Source organism: Canis lupus, chromosome 29 (genome assembly GCF_003254725.2).
Source record: "Canis lupus dingo isolate Sandy chromosome 29, ASM325472v2, whole genome shotgun sequence".
Taxonomy (NCBI): Eukaryota; Metazoa; Chordata; class Mammalia; order Carnivora; family Canidae; genus Canis; species Canis lupus.
This window is the reverse complement of record NC_064271.1, coordinates 26,499,717-26,514,880: the sequence shown is the minus strand read 5'-3', so window position 1 is coordinate 26,514,880 and position 15,164 is coordinate 26,499,717. Positions and strand designations below refer to the sequence as shown.

At 35.6% G+C, this 15,164-nt stretch overlaps 1 long non-coding RNA gene across 4 annotated transcripts in view; it reads left to right on the top strand.

Annotated features, from left to right (window-relative positions):
* LOC125754014 (uncharacterized) overlaps positions 1-15,164 on the top strand; it is a 109,239-nt gene that overhangs the window by 8,133 nt on the left and 85,942 nt on the right. Inside the window, exon 4 of one of the 4 annotated variants that reach the window (XR_007407206.1) lies at positions 7,908-8,551. The exons of 2 other annotated variants lie outside the window; for them this stretch is intronic. This is a non-coding gene — a long non-coding RNA (uncharacterized LOC125754014). Of the gene's footprint in view, positions 1-3,054; positions 3,251-7,907; positions 8,552-15,164 lie in introns of those variants that run through there. One more of the 4 variants, XR_007407203.1, reaches the window with a different exon arrangement.

The window sequence follows — 15,164 nt, the reverse complement described above, 5'->3', positions numbered from 1 at the left end:
GTGGCGCAGCGGTTTGGTACCTGCCTTTGGCCCAGGGCGTGATCCTGGAGACCCGGGATCGAATCCCACATCGGGCTCCCGGTGCATGGGGCCTGCTTCTCCCTATGTCTCTGCCTCTCTCTTTCTGTGACTATCATAAATTAAAAAAAAAAAAAACACACACAAAAAAAAAAAACCACAAAAAAAAACCCTTTGCCATATTCAAATACTCCATTAGCAGATTTTAGTTGTTAGAGATCTCCTTTATTCCCATCCTCTTTTTAAAGAGATACATACTTCATCTCTTAGTATATTAGTTTGGACACTAAAAGGCAAACCATGGCCCAATTGCAAAAAATAAATTTATAAAGATCTTAACAATCTTCTCCCACTGTAACTTTATTCTGGAAAGACCCAGAAAGATTTATTTAAAGACTTCTAATATGGGTAGTTGGTTAGCTAAACCAAGGACTAAAACTGAGGTCTTATGTCTTCTAGCCCTTTGCCCTCCAGGCTGTAATTTTCTCTCTCACATACACAAAATTTTACATCGTTCAATTTTAGACATTCTATGAAAAAAAAGCTTGTGACTTCAAGGAATTTAAAATGTAGTTAGTTAATAGAACAAGAGCATATGAAGAATATAACATATGACAAATAGCAAATTAATAGTATTTTGGATATAATTAATGGCCAAATGAAAGCAATAGCAAATAAGTACTAAATATTCAAAGTAGAGAGATTATCTAGGGCTGTTTCCGGGGAAGGGTTGATGAAGAAGGACTAAGTATTGAGAATGGAAGCCCTACAGATGTTTACAATTTTGATGAAGTGACAAGATATTAAAAAATGCCACAAATACATGCTCACATATCCAGTGCATACACTGGTGTAATGAAAAGTTAAGGTCAAAAGAGGCAGAACAATTATAGGGAAAAATGTCTATGTGGTTTGGAATTGGGAAAATTTCTTATAAGAAATACATTTTGTGGGGATCCCTTGGTGGCTCAGCAGTTTAGCACCTGCCTTTGGCCCAGGGCGCGATCCTGGAGTCCGGGGATCGAGTCCCGTGTCAGGCTCCCGGCATGGAGCCTTCTTCTCCCTCCTCCTGTGTCTCTGCCTCTCTCTCTCTCTCTCTCTCTCTGTCTATCATAAATAAATAAATAAATCTTAAAAAAAAAGAAATACCTTTTGTATTTGTTCTTGGAAGATGTGTAGGATTATGACAGGCATTTTGGGTAGTGAGTTGATCACAGGATGAACAAAGGGAAAAAAGTAGGAATGCTAATGTCAAAATCAAAGGACAGTGAGAACATGTTGAAAATGGAAAATTAATTAGATAAGTATTTGCTGTGAGAATAATATATTGTTATATGTGGGAAATTTAAATTGGGTGCAGATTATAGAAGATCATGAGTGTGAAGCTTTCAAACTAAAATTTATTTCATAAACAGTGAAAGATCTTCAGGTTTGATGATTTTTGTACAGGGTAAAAATTTTTTTAAGTATAATTTAAGATGAATATGTTTGGTAGAGACAGTACACAGGGTAATCTCTTGGAAAGAATCTGAAATGACCCAAACCTAACAGTATGATGTTCTGGCCTATTGTGGTAACAGAGCTGATAGATTTAGGGGTATGGTTTTATAATATTTAATATTACTCTTCTCCAGGGTACAAATGTACACATCTTTTCTTGCTAATTACACTAGCCACCAAAAGGTGACTTCAAGTAGATTAGCCACGAAAAATAGTAGAAAAATGTGAACCAAGCTCCAAAGAAGCATTTATTTAGACATAGTATTGAAAAATTAAAAAGTGGCATACAGAGGTGCCTGGGTTGCTCAGTAGGTTAAGCATCTGCCTGCAGCGTGTGTCATGATCTTAGGGTCCTGGGATAGAACTCCATGTTGGACTCTCTGCTCAGTGGGGATCCTGCTTCTTCCTCTCTCTCTGCCACTCCCCCTGCTTGTGCACTCTCTCTCTCTCTCAGATCAATAAATAAAATCTTTAAAAAATAAAAATAAAAAATAAAAAGTAACCTGCATTGTGTATGGCAGTGTAATTTACAGTGACCTTTCTTTTGTTAAATGTCACCAGAAAAGAATATGTATGCAAAAGATGACAGTGAGGTGGAGTGTGTCTTTCCTTAATATAAGTATGGAAGTCAAAAAGGATACAATAAATATTTCAAAGAGAATTCATAGGCCTTGTCAATGGGTCAAATGTATTTTTTTCATGTCATCTGCATGCAATTATCTACTTCCAGAAGTATTAAAGCAACTTATAGTAACATCATTAAAATACGATCTTACCATTAAAAATCACAGACATAGAAATAAAATTTAATAAAAACTAGATTTAACTTATTACACATAATACATGCTCAGTAGGTATTTGTTGAATAATATTTTATCTGTCAGTTTTACCCAAACTAGATAAAATGGCTATCATAATTAAGGATTAACCACAACTGCATGGCTTTTTGGCAATTAAGGTTACCCAAATTAAGAGGAAACAAACTCAGTCACAAGATCTTTTTTAAGATATCAGATATTAGAAGTATTCTGATTCTTCAGGAATTTTCTCCGAAAACTGAAATAATAAAGCAATTTATAGGGAGACAATAGAATTGAAGACAAATTAGAAAATTAAGATGACTAGTCTGAATGATTAGAAAAATGGAAATGCTAATGGAATAAATAGGGAAATTGGCAAAGAAGTTCATTTGAAACTAAAATATGCATTTGGTAGTTTGTAATAATGGGAGATACAAAGCTAAATATGATATTTTCAATAATGCGTGAGATGTATTTTGTCAAATAAAGACTTAGATTTGTGTTGCTTTTTAGAAATGAATTGTTAAAACTGTTGTGTTTTTTTATAGATATTTCTGTATTAAGGCATGAAGAACTAGAATTTGGGGGACTTACTAACAAATCATTTGTATATGGGAAATTACAGAATAAAGATAATGAGTTAACTATCACAAGATTAGGAGATAAATATAATCATCTTTTACAACATAAAATTCAACTTTAAGTGAACTGACCCACATTTCCAATTCAAATGTAGTTTCCTACAAGAAACTGTCATTGCCTGAACTCCTGGGTGGCTCAGCGGTTGAGTGTCTGCCTTTGGCTCAGGAGGTGATCCCGGAGTCCCAGAATCAAGTGCCCATCAGGTTCTTTGTAGGGAGCCTGCATCTCCCTCTGCCTCTCTCTCTCTCTGTGTCTCTCATGAATAAACAAAGTCTTTTAAAAAGAAAGAAAGAAACTGTCATTGCCTTAAAGTATGTGAAAATTTCTTAAATCTATAAATAATAGTATTTTGACTGTTTTATGAAAGCACTTTGACTCTCTTAGCAAACAGATAAAAATTAATTGGTAAATAATGGTAAATAAAGAAACAACTAGTGGTAAAAAAGATACAGATTAAATTAGATATATATTTTTTGGTGTGGATTGATAAATACCCATAAACTTATCCTTATGTATCTAGCACAATATAATGACTATTTTTTCAAAAACAAATATGGCAATAGTCTTTCATTCTTTCAAGATCTGTCATTAAATTCCTAACCTGAGGCTTGTAGATTATAGCTTCAGATACATTTTCACAGCCAGAGTTGAAATAATTAATACGGGGTTTATACTTTCTATTTCCACGTGGTAAAAAAAAATAAACATGATTGCCTCTATATTGAGGTATGTGATATATAAATATGAAGTCTAAATATTTGAGATTTCAAATTCTTTTTTTTTTACTATTTTTATTTACAGAGATCTCCTACTAGTACGAAAGTAGCCAAGAAATTTAAAGTAAAGAAAATTTATTTTGAAATTAAAAATGAGGTTTATATTATTTATCCTTTACAAATGGACCTTAGAAATACAAAAATGGATAAGAGTATTCTATGTTGAATTTTTGGGGTTTTTACACGGTGAAGCATCTTCAAAACAAACACTTTATGATTCTTCCTTAGAGATAACAACAGAAAAAATTACAAAATTACTTCTTGTTCTCCAGCTGAGGAGCACTTTGCCCAATAATTCTGTGAAGTCTGGTTAAAAATTGCAGCAGCATCACAGTGTTAACACAACTCTAGAACAGAATTGACCTATTTGAGGTCAATCTGTCCTTCAGAAGTTTATTTAAATTGAAAACTCTTTTTTTTTCCTAAGAATTTTACTGATTTATAGATTTTATATTCTCTTGGTTATGTCTGATTCCAAGGACATAGTTTTGCTGAATTATCAACTTTATCCCTGGTGCTTGGTCTTCATTTCCCCTGCTCCATGATGATCCCAACATAGAAGTCAGACCCAATTCTTTTTTATTCACTCAATGCCATTCTGATAAACATCTGAATGTATAAATTTGTGAAAACTTAGCATTAATAGCAATACATCGAAACCATAGGTTTATGATACTTAGAAACCAAAATATTAAATATATAGTTAGTCTCTTATATAAACTTCTGCAGTTTGCATGTAACACAGCTAATGAATTTTGGTTCTAAATAACAATTTTTAACAAAGTTATTGCATAGGTGATTTTACTGCTAGGTGAAATTAAAACAGATACCTGAGCCACATCATAAATTAATAGCATTTTTTTATCACTGGAAATTTCCATCTTCAGTTAAAGCACTTCTTCAAATTTTGAAAATTAGATAAATTAAAAACTTATCAAACGATATACCCCCCCAAAACAATACAATCAAGAAATGGGCAGAAGACATGCACAGACATTTCTCCAAAAAAGACATACAAATAGCCAACAGACACATGAAAAAATGTTCAACATCAGTCAGCATCAGGGAAATAACAAATCAGAACCACAATGAGATACCACTTTACACCAGTGAGAATGGCTAAAATGAACAAGACAGGGAACTAACAAATGCTGGCAAGGATATGGGGAAAGAGGAAACCTCTTACACTATTGGTGGGAATGCAAGCTGGTGCAGCCAGTCTGGAAAACAGTGTGGAGATGCCTCAGGAAGTTAAAACTAGAGATACCCTATGACCCCGCTATAGCACTACTTGGTATTTACCCTAAAGATACAGATGTAGTGAAATGATGGTATACCTGCACCCCAATGTTCAAAGTAGCAATATCCACAATAGCTAAACTGTGGAAGGAGCTGAGAATTCCATCTACAGATGGATGGATAAAGAGGATGTGGTATATATACGCAGTAGAATATTACTCAGCCATTAAAAAAAAAAAAAAAAACCTTGCCCTTTGCAAAGACACGGAAGGAACTAGAGGGTATTATGTTAAGCTAAATAAGTCAATCAGAGAAAAACATTATGTGATTTCACTCATGTGGAATTTAAGGAACAAAACAGGATCATAGGGGAAGGGAGGGAAGAATAAAACAAGACAAAATCAGAGAGGGAGACAAACCATAAGAGACTCTTAGTCATAGGAAACAAACTGAAGGTTGCTAGAGGGGAGGGGGTTGGGGGCTTGGGTAATAGGATGATGGACATTAAGGAAGGTAGTCGATGTAATGAGCACTGCATATTACATAAGACTGATGAATCACTGACCTCTACCTCTGAAACTAATATGTTAATTGAATTTAAATTGTTTTAAAAATTAAAGAAATAAATAAATTTGAAAATGAGAGGATAAGTATCTTCTTTTTATTATTTTAAATGTATTTCCAGATAGAATTTTCAAAATTTCCAAATGATTTTTCATATTTTTTCACATCTCAGTCTAATATTTCATTCTTAAACAGCAGTATCTTCTATTTAGGACATTTATCCTAATTTATAGAAATATGGGATATAAAATTAAATAAAATCTAATATATTTTCCAAGTAAAAGATGAACATGAGGAAAACAGACAAAAATATTAAAGTTTGGGGTGCTGGGTGGCTCAATCAGTTAAGCATCTCCCTGTGGCTCAGGTCATGGTCTCCATGTTCTGGGATCAAGCCCTGCATCGGGCTCCCTGCTCAGTGAGGAGTCTGCTTCTTTCTGTCTCTCCCTCTTCCCCTTCCCACTACTAGTTCTCTTTCTCTCTCTCTCTCTCTCTCTGGTAAATAAATAAAACCTTTAAAAAATGTTAAAGTTTAATATATTTTGTGAATGCTAGAACACTAAAAATCCATAAATTGATAGTATTAGATGTGAATACCATATTGAAAATAATAAAATTTAGAAAAACTTAAGTCAAATAATGTTTTATGTTATTTTCTCCAGGGAAAGGAATGTTGAATTCACTTTTTTTCCTCTTCCATAAATTGTTTTTTTACCATTTATTAATCCTTCAATTCCCTTTACCATTTCTCAGTTTCTCAAGGCAAAAATATATTTGGCTGCTTGTTTAACAGTAGCTTCCAATGTCATTTTGTATTGATGTTAAGAAGTTTGCCTAAAATCTCAGAAGGTGGGATCCCTGGGTGGCGCAGCGGTTTGGCGCCTGCCTTTGGCCCAGGGCGCGATCCTGGAGACCCGGGATCAAATCCCACATCGGGCTCCCGGTGCATGGAGCCTGCTTCTCCCTCTGCCTGTGTCTCTGCCTCTCTCTCTCTCTCTCTCTCCCCGTGTGACTATCATGAATAAATAAATTTAAAAAGAAAAAAATTTAAAAAAAAAAATCTCAGAAGGTAACAGAGTCAGTGACCATTCTTGCATAATATATTCTGGCTGGCTGTGTTTTTCTACAGAGGTATTTGATGGACTAAAAATTCATCCATTCAGTAAATTGTAGGAATTTATTTAACGAAAATAAATAATGAAAAACAAATAATGACAAATCTCAAATTTGAAAAAATCAATCTGACTTTAAAAACTACACTTATTTCTAATAACATAATAGTGTAATCACAACTGATTCTGTTTTTTGGTCATAAAGGAAAATGAGGTCAAGTTCATGGAGCTAGTTGGTAGAAAAATGATTGTGTGGGGAAAAAGAGGTAGGGCAGCACAGTGATTAGACATTTGTCTCTAGAGCAGGAGTTGGCAAACTACAGTCCATGGATCAGTTGCCTGTTTTTGTAAATGAAGCTTTATTGGAATATGGCCATCCACACTTATTTACAAATGACTTTTCCCTCCATTATAATGGCAGAGTTGAATATTTACAACAGAGACTACATGGCCTGCAAAGCCTAAAATATGTACTATCTGACCCTTTAGGGAAAAGTTTGCCAATCCATCCTTGCATAACAAACTTGGATTTGTATCCATTTTTTCCTTGAAAAATGAATTGAGCTTCTCTGAGCCATCCATTCCACACTTGTAAGATGTGGATAATAGTAGCTAATTTATAAGGTTACTATGAAGATTAAATGTGGAAGTTGAGGTGAAGCACTTAGTACATAGTAGTTTTATTCTGATTTAAGATATTGTGAAGCACCTCCAGTACTGGTTAAGGACTTTCTCACCTGTCTCTCCCACCTAATGCAAGTAAATTTTTGTACAGAATATGGAGCAGCTATCTGATGACTCTGAAAAAAGTATGGTAGTAGTGAGACTGGGGAACAAAGACTACTCGTGGTATGTACAATTTGGCAGTGTTTCCTGTTATTGTTTTTTGATTTTTTAACCTCCCAGCCTGAACTCAAAGGCAGTGCAGATCTCAAAACTGTGCACCAGCATGGACAAAAAACAGCTTTAATAGAAGCACTGGTTTGAGGAGTGAGAAGGGGAGTGTCCATGGGATAGAGAGAAGAGGGGAATTTGCTGGATGTTTTTTCTTCTGGCCCTGCTGTCACAGCAAACTCCAGTCTTGAAGCTACAGTCTCACAGTAGCAGGGCAATTGCAGAGGTCCAGAAAGCCCTAAATCTCTGAAAGAGGTCAATGCTTGTCTCTGACTAGAGGGACTATGATTGGAAAACTCTGGACTGAATCCCCATTGCTTTTGTTTTTTTTTCTCTCTATCCTCTTGCCACTGGCCCTCCAGGTTAGCTCAAGTCACAGGATGAATGTGGTAGAATAAGGAGACTGAACCTAAGATTACTCAACATAAAAACACAAGGAAATATCAAGAAACTTCAAGGGAAAAGTCTAACAGACCAACTCTGAGATGACCTAGACGTTGAAAATAATCAAAGACTTTAAAGCAACTACTATGACCATGCTCCAAGAAATAAGGAAAATTACTATCGAATGGAAAGTCTCAGTAGAGTTAGAGAAGCTATAGGAAAGAATCAACTGGACTTTTTAGAAGGAGAAAAATAAATCACAAACTGCTGAAAACCAAGCACAGAAAGACTCTTGAAAGCAGCCAGAGAAAAATATGAACTACATATAGGGGAATCATGATTTGAATAACTGGATTTTTTATCAGAAACCATTGGAGCCCATAAAGCAGTAGAAAAAAAAAGCTGCAAGAAATGACCTGGAATGGTTTGAAATTCTCTAGCAACTTCTTGGTTATAAATCTGAAATTGGCGCCCTTCTGTGGAGGGCAGGGAGAGAAAAAATAATAATAGTTAGGAAACTGAAAGATTTATGCAAGAAATGTGTGTTCCAAGGGCAGCCCGGGTGGCTCAGTGGTTTAGCGTCTTCAGCCCAGGGCCTGATCCTGGAGACCGGGATCGGGATCGAGTCCCACATCAGGCTCCCAGCATGGAGCCTGCTTCTCCCTCTGCCTGTGTCTCTGCCCCCCACCCTCTCTGTGTGTGTCTCTTATGAATAAATAAATAAAATCTTTAAAAAAATATGTGTGATGATTAGGAACAAAACGTTATGACAGGCTTTTCAGTGTTTATAGGTGAAAACATGCAACAATCACAATATGGAGGGGAGTAAAGGGAGCTCTATAGTGACAAGGTTTCTACATTCCACTTGGAGGTGGTAAAATATAGATTTTAAGTATAATGTAAAAAGCAAGTATTTACATTACCATCCCTAGAACTACTAAAATAGCTGTACCAACATAGTCAAACCCCAAAACAAATGTAAATGGATTACTAAAAAATATTCAAATAACCCAGAAGAAAACGGGAAATGGAAAAACAAATTTAAATGGATTACTAAAAAATATTCAAATAACCCAGAAGAAAACGGGAAATGGAAAACAGAATAACAAACAATAGAGGAGATAAACATAAATAATAAAACAGTAGACATAAATCCAAACATAATGCCATTAAATGCAAGTGGTTTCAATATACCACTTATCAGATTGATTTAGAATCAATAAAAAGAGAACCAACCATATGCTGCTTACAGGAAATCTACTTTAAATGTGATTGGTGGGCAGCCTGGGTGGCTCAGCGGTTTAGCACGATCTTTGGCCCGGGTTGTGATCCTAGAGACCCAGGATTGAGTCCTACGTCGGGCTCCCTGCATGGAGCCGCCTTCTTTCTCTGCCTGTGTCTCTGCCTATCTCTGTCTCTCTGTCTCTCTGTCTCTCATGAATAGATAAATGAAACCTTTAAAAAATAATAATAAATGAGATTGGTGATTTAAAAGTAAAAAACAGAAAAGATAAACCATGCAAGAAAGCTTGAGTTCTGTATTAACAACAGGCAAAGTATACTTAACAGCAAGAAAACTTAGAAGGAATTGAGTGACATTCTATAATTATTGGAAGGGTTAGCTCAACCAAGAAGACATAACATTTAGATTATATAACTAACACTGGAGCTTCATAATACATAAACCAAATGCTGATAGAACTAAAGAAACAAAAATTCAAAATCAGCGTTGGAGATTCCAGCTTTCTCTTGTTAGTTAATAGAATAAATAGAACAATTATCAAAAATGTTTTAAAAATTTAACAATTGAATCAGTTAGCTGGAACTAATTGACATTTGTAGACACTTCCCTCGACAATAGAAATATAAATTTTTTTTAAAGATTTTATTTATTTATTCATGAGAGACACACAGAGAGAGAGAGAGAGAGAGAGGCAGAGACACAAGCAGAGGGAGAAGCAGGCTCCATGCAGGAAGCCCTATGTGGGACTGGATCTGGGGTCTCCAGGACCAGGCCCTGGACTGAAGGCGGCGCTAAACTGCTGAGCCACCCGGGCTGCCCTTGGAACACACATTTCTTGCATAAATCTTTCAGTTTCCTAACTATAATTATTTATGTATTCTTTCTTGATAACTGTGATGATTTGAAAAGAGGTTCCTCTGTACTAATTTCCTAGAGCTGCTGTAAAAAATCCCCACAAACTGGGTAACTTAAAACAACAGAAAAAAAAATTTTTTTAAAGATTTTATTTATTTGTTCATGAGAGACAGAGAGAGATGCAGAGACATAGGCAGAGGGAGAAGCCGACACCCTGCGGGGAGCCCGATGTGTGACTCTGGGATCACACCCTGAGCCAAAGGCAGAGGCTCAACCACTGACTGAGCCACCCAGGTGTCCCAAAACAACAGAAATTTAATTTCCTTCTCCACCTCCTCTATTTTCCCCTCCTTTCCATTCCCACTAACTACACTAGCTCATTCTTATCTTTAAGTACAGAGATCATGGTTTTATATTTTATTTCAGTTCTTCATTAAATCCAGCATAGTGCCAGGCCCTAAGCATGAATTTATAATCATTATAATTCTATTTTATAGTTCCAAAAAATTCTGTTGAATTAAATATCTAAATCCTTGAAATGGGGTATTTTGAGGGAGGGGTATTCTTAATCTCAGAGGGAATACAAAATTCGTGTTCTGTAGAGTAAACAATTCGTAGTATACATTTGACCTTTATTCAGATTTTAAGAGGATTGCATTTGCTTAATTAAATGCTTTAAGACTGAACAACATGGGGTATTTAGAACTTTAACTTGTGAATAATTTATAGAGTTTGGTTTGTTCAGACATTTCTAGTAACTTGGAAAATTGTCAGGAATACCAATGAGTTAGTTGATAGTAAAACATTTATACAATGTTAGTGTTATCTAAATATTATTAGTAACCAGAGCAAAAGAAAAGGAAATGATGCTTGGTCACCCCCTAGTGGTTTTTCATTGGGAATTAATAATGTTTAGCCTATGCCCAGAAAGAACTATGAAAGATTACATACAGAGTTGATAATTTGTGTTCTGCTATGATTTAGAAATTCCATGGTCTATAAAAATACTCTGTTGTTTCAAAATCTGAGAACTTTCCATGAAATGGAGATTTAGTGAAAGGAAGAAAAAAGAAAAGAAAAAAAAGAAAGGGAAAGAAAGTTTGAAGGAAGAATGGAGGATTGTAGATACTAGGATAGAGTAATAGACATATAATCTTTGCCAATATTTATAATAAAAGACCAATATTTATAATAAAATATGGAAGATTGTGAAGTTTTTTAGGTGGTATACTTAAATTATCATTCTATTCATTACTGGTTACTTTAGAGCAAGAAAATTGGAGCATGGGATTAACAAGAATATGGGTAGATATTAGAAGAATATTTTGTACTATATTTTTGGTGTAGAAATCCACTGGTAGCACAAAAGGTATTTAAAGATGTGCCCAGTTCTCATGGCTTTGTGATGAGTAATCATAATGCTAATAACAGAGTAGTTGACGGAGCTCTAGGCATTCCAATTTCTGATGGCCTACAAGATGTTTTCTCTTGAATATACTGTCATGATACTAAACAAAATATACAGCACTTAAATCTATCAGTATCTCCCAAAAGTCCTCCAGTTTAGAGCTTACCCGGTCTGTCAGTGACTAGTACCATCAGGGTACTAGTTAATCAGGGCTAGAGACCGTGATTAACTTCAATGTATTTTTTTTTCTTTTGTGGTAAAATTATTTAAAAAATAAAATTTCATATCTGTTAAGAGTTTTGACTATATATCTTAAAAGTCCCACTTAACATAAACTTGCGTCTATAACAAAAAGGATATTTGATTCAGAAAACATATATAGCTGATACTATATCAGATGGTTATTAAGGATAATTCAGGTTTCTAAGTAAATCAGTTTGAAGTAAAGAACCACTGTAACTACACCAAAATTCATGCCAGGAAAGGAAAGTTACTTTTTATACATGGATAGTCAAGAGTAAGGTGTTAAAAATTTTTTTTAATATTTTATTTATTTATTCATGAGAAACACAGAGAGAGAGAGAAAGAGGCAGAGACACAGGCAGAGGGAGAAGCAGGCTCCATGCAGGGAGCTCGAAGTGGGACTCAATCCCAGAACTCCAGGATCACGCCTTGGGCTGAAGACAGGCACTAAGCTGCTGAGCCACCCGGGCTGCCCTAAAATTTTTAAAGCTGTAAGTCTAATCATGTTTCCATAATCCCTTTTGTTGTGGGAGACAAAGGCAGAAGAGAAATGATTAAATTTCCTTACTACTTTCAAGGACTTGCCATTGACAAGTCTTTGAAACAGGGAGAGTGACATTCCTCTAAGGACTCAACTGCCTCCATGTTGATACTTTGCTAAGGGCAGAAGGCAATCTTAGCACAACCCCCAACACCCTATAAGTCTACTTTAACATATAAAAATTCCTTTGGAAACTTCCTTTATCTCTACCTTGCAAGATACATGTAGGCAATCATCCTCCAGCTACATGACCCACCGATACACATTTGAAGGGTCTCATCGCCAAGGCTTTATTAGATGGTAATAAACGACCTTTTCCCAACAATAGCTATCCCCCTCAAGGTCCTGGAAACCTTGGTTCCAAAATTCCTTAGATACTTACACTATCCCTAATCTCTCCCTAACTTGAAAGTATATATATAATGGGCTACTCCTCTTGACTCTAGTGCAGCTCTTTCTGCCCACAGGTCTTGTCCCCGTGGAAGAAAACCAGGAGGCAGAATCTTTTAGAATAATATGTCAGACTGAGAGCTTTTCTTCCAATTTCCACTGAAATTTTCTCCCTCTTAGTCCTACATACCATAAGCATAGCTTTGAGGATAGTTTCAGGAACTTTAATTTAAAAACATATCAGAAAAATTGAGTGGATCTGAGAAGGTTCAATACTGAAAAGCCTAAGCAAGAGAAAGAAACAAACAAAAAAAGCAATGTCTTTGTTGCTAAAATCTGTACAAAGGCAAAAGGGCGCACAGTATACCTTACGGGAAATTATGATAAGGAGGATAATGCTAAATGGTATTCAGTTGCATTTTTAAAAATATTTTGCTTTTCTGTAATATTGTTAGACAAAAATATCTTTTTCTTTCTTTTTTTGTTTTGTCATTATGTCCAAGATATGAAGGTTAATCTGGTCCCTGTTGCTCTCTCTTGATCAAAAGTGAAGTCTAGGGCAGCCCCAGTGGTGCAGCGGTTTAGCGCTGCCTTCAGCCCGGGGTGTGATCCTGGAGACCTGGGATGGAGTCCCACATCGAGCTCCCTGCATGGAGCCTGCTTCTCCCTCTGCCTGTGTCTCTGCCTCTCTCTCTCTGTGTCTCTCATGAAAAAATGAATAAAATATTTAAAAAAGAAAAGTGAAGTCTATAGTAACAATTTGATGTTATCGTGTTGTTTTCTGGGCTAAAGGGGATAAATTGAAAATTGTTGTACTCTTTTTCTAAAGCGTTGAAGACTTTCTAACATAGCTGCTTTTTCTTGTTGCATCTTTTCTACATGCACCTGGGGTGCTGGGTTAATGGCTAGTACTGTATTGGCTCTGTGAAAACATGTTTGTGAAAAGTGTATGTAGTGGCTTCTTCCAAACTGTTAGATGCTGAATATCTGTTCTTTTTTTCTTAAGATAGATTTATTTATTTATTTATTTATTTATTTATTTATTTATTTATGATAGAGAGAGAGAGAGAAGCAGGCTCCATGCCAGGAGCCCGATGCAGGACTCGATCCCGGGACTCCAGGATCGCGCCCTGGGCCAAAGCAGGCGCCAAAACGCTGAGCCACCCAGGGATCGCCATCTGTTCACTTTTAAATCCCAATTCTTTCCCGATCTTACCAGATGCTACTGTACTTGAATGGTTAATAAAACTGCACAGTGCTCTTGGTGAAAAAAAAAAAAGTGTGTAACAAAATTTATAAACCAATGTGATAAATGGATATTTATTGATCTAGACTTAAAGTAATAGGTAGTGAAGAAGCCCTTATTATTTGTTCAATATACAATCAGTGCATGTGAATATTCTCTGCAGTATCCAGACCCCATCTCTTCCTGTTCATGTTACAGAACATTCTCGTCATATTTTTATTTCACATTTAATGTGAAATGTGCCATTGTTGATTAATGTCATATCTCCCATCGCAATAATTGTTATGACAATGCCCTGGATCTTTGAAAATTGTGTTGAAAATATAATAGATCTTCTTGCTGATGTTTCCCAAATATAATTTTATTTTTTTAAACATTTTATTTATGTATTCATGAGAGACACTCAGAGAGAGGCAGAGACATAGGCAGAGGGAGAAGCAGGCTCCTTGTAGGGAGCATGATGCAGGACTCATTCTCATTACCCCAGGATCATGACCTGAGCTGAAGACAGATGCTCAACCACTGAGCCACCCAGGCATCCCCCAAATATAATTTTAAAACTATCACAGCATTACTTATGATGCTGTATCATTCATCTTGCTATGTGTAAATGAATATTTGCTTGCTATATCTCTCAAAGTTTGTTGCTATGCTTCATTGATAATGCTATAAATCTAAGACTTACTCAGAATATGCAGGAAAATTAAGCATGTTACATTTCTTGTTCATATCTAATTCAATATGTTTTTAATTTTATCCAAGGCTTACTCAGAATATGCAGGAAAATTAAGCATGTTACATTTCTTGTTCATATCAAATTTAATATGTTTTTAATTTTATTATACATATATATATATATATATAACATATACTAAACACCATGTCTTCCAACCATGTCTTCTCTTGAACTCTTTACACTGAAATCAATACATTCCTGAAATATTATCTCTTTCAATGTTGAGTATACATACCTCTTTTCTACACATCATCACCAGTGGTGAATATATTCGGAGTTAGAAGAACATTTTTTAACCTAATTTTGTTTGTTCCTTCCTTTTTTTAATTTAAATTCAATTTTGCCAACATACGATATAACACCCAGTGCTCATCACATCACATGCCCTCCTTAATGCCTATCACCCAGTTACTCCATCCCCCTAACTCATCAACCCTCTGCAACCTTTGTTTGTTTCCCAGACTCAGGAGTCTCACATGGTTTGTCTTCCTCTCTAATTTTTCCCCACTCAGCTTCCCCCCTTCCCTTATTGTCCCTTTCACTATTTCTTACATTCCACATATGAATGAAATC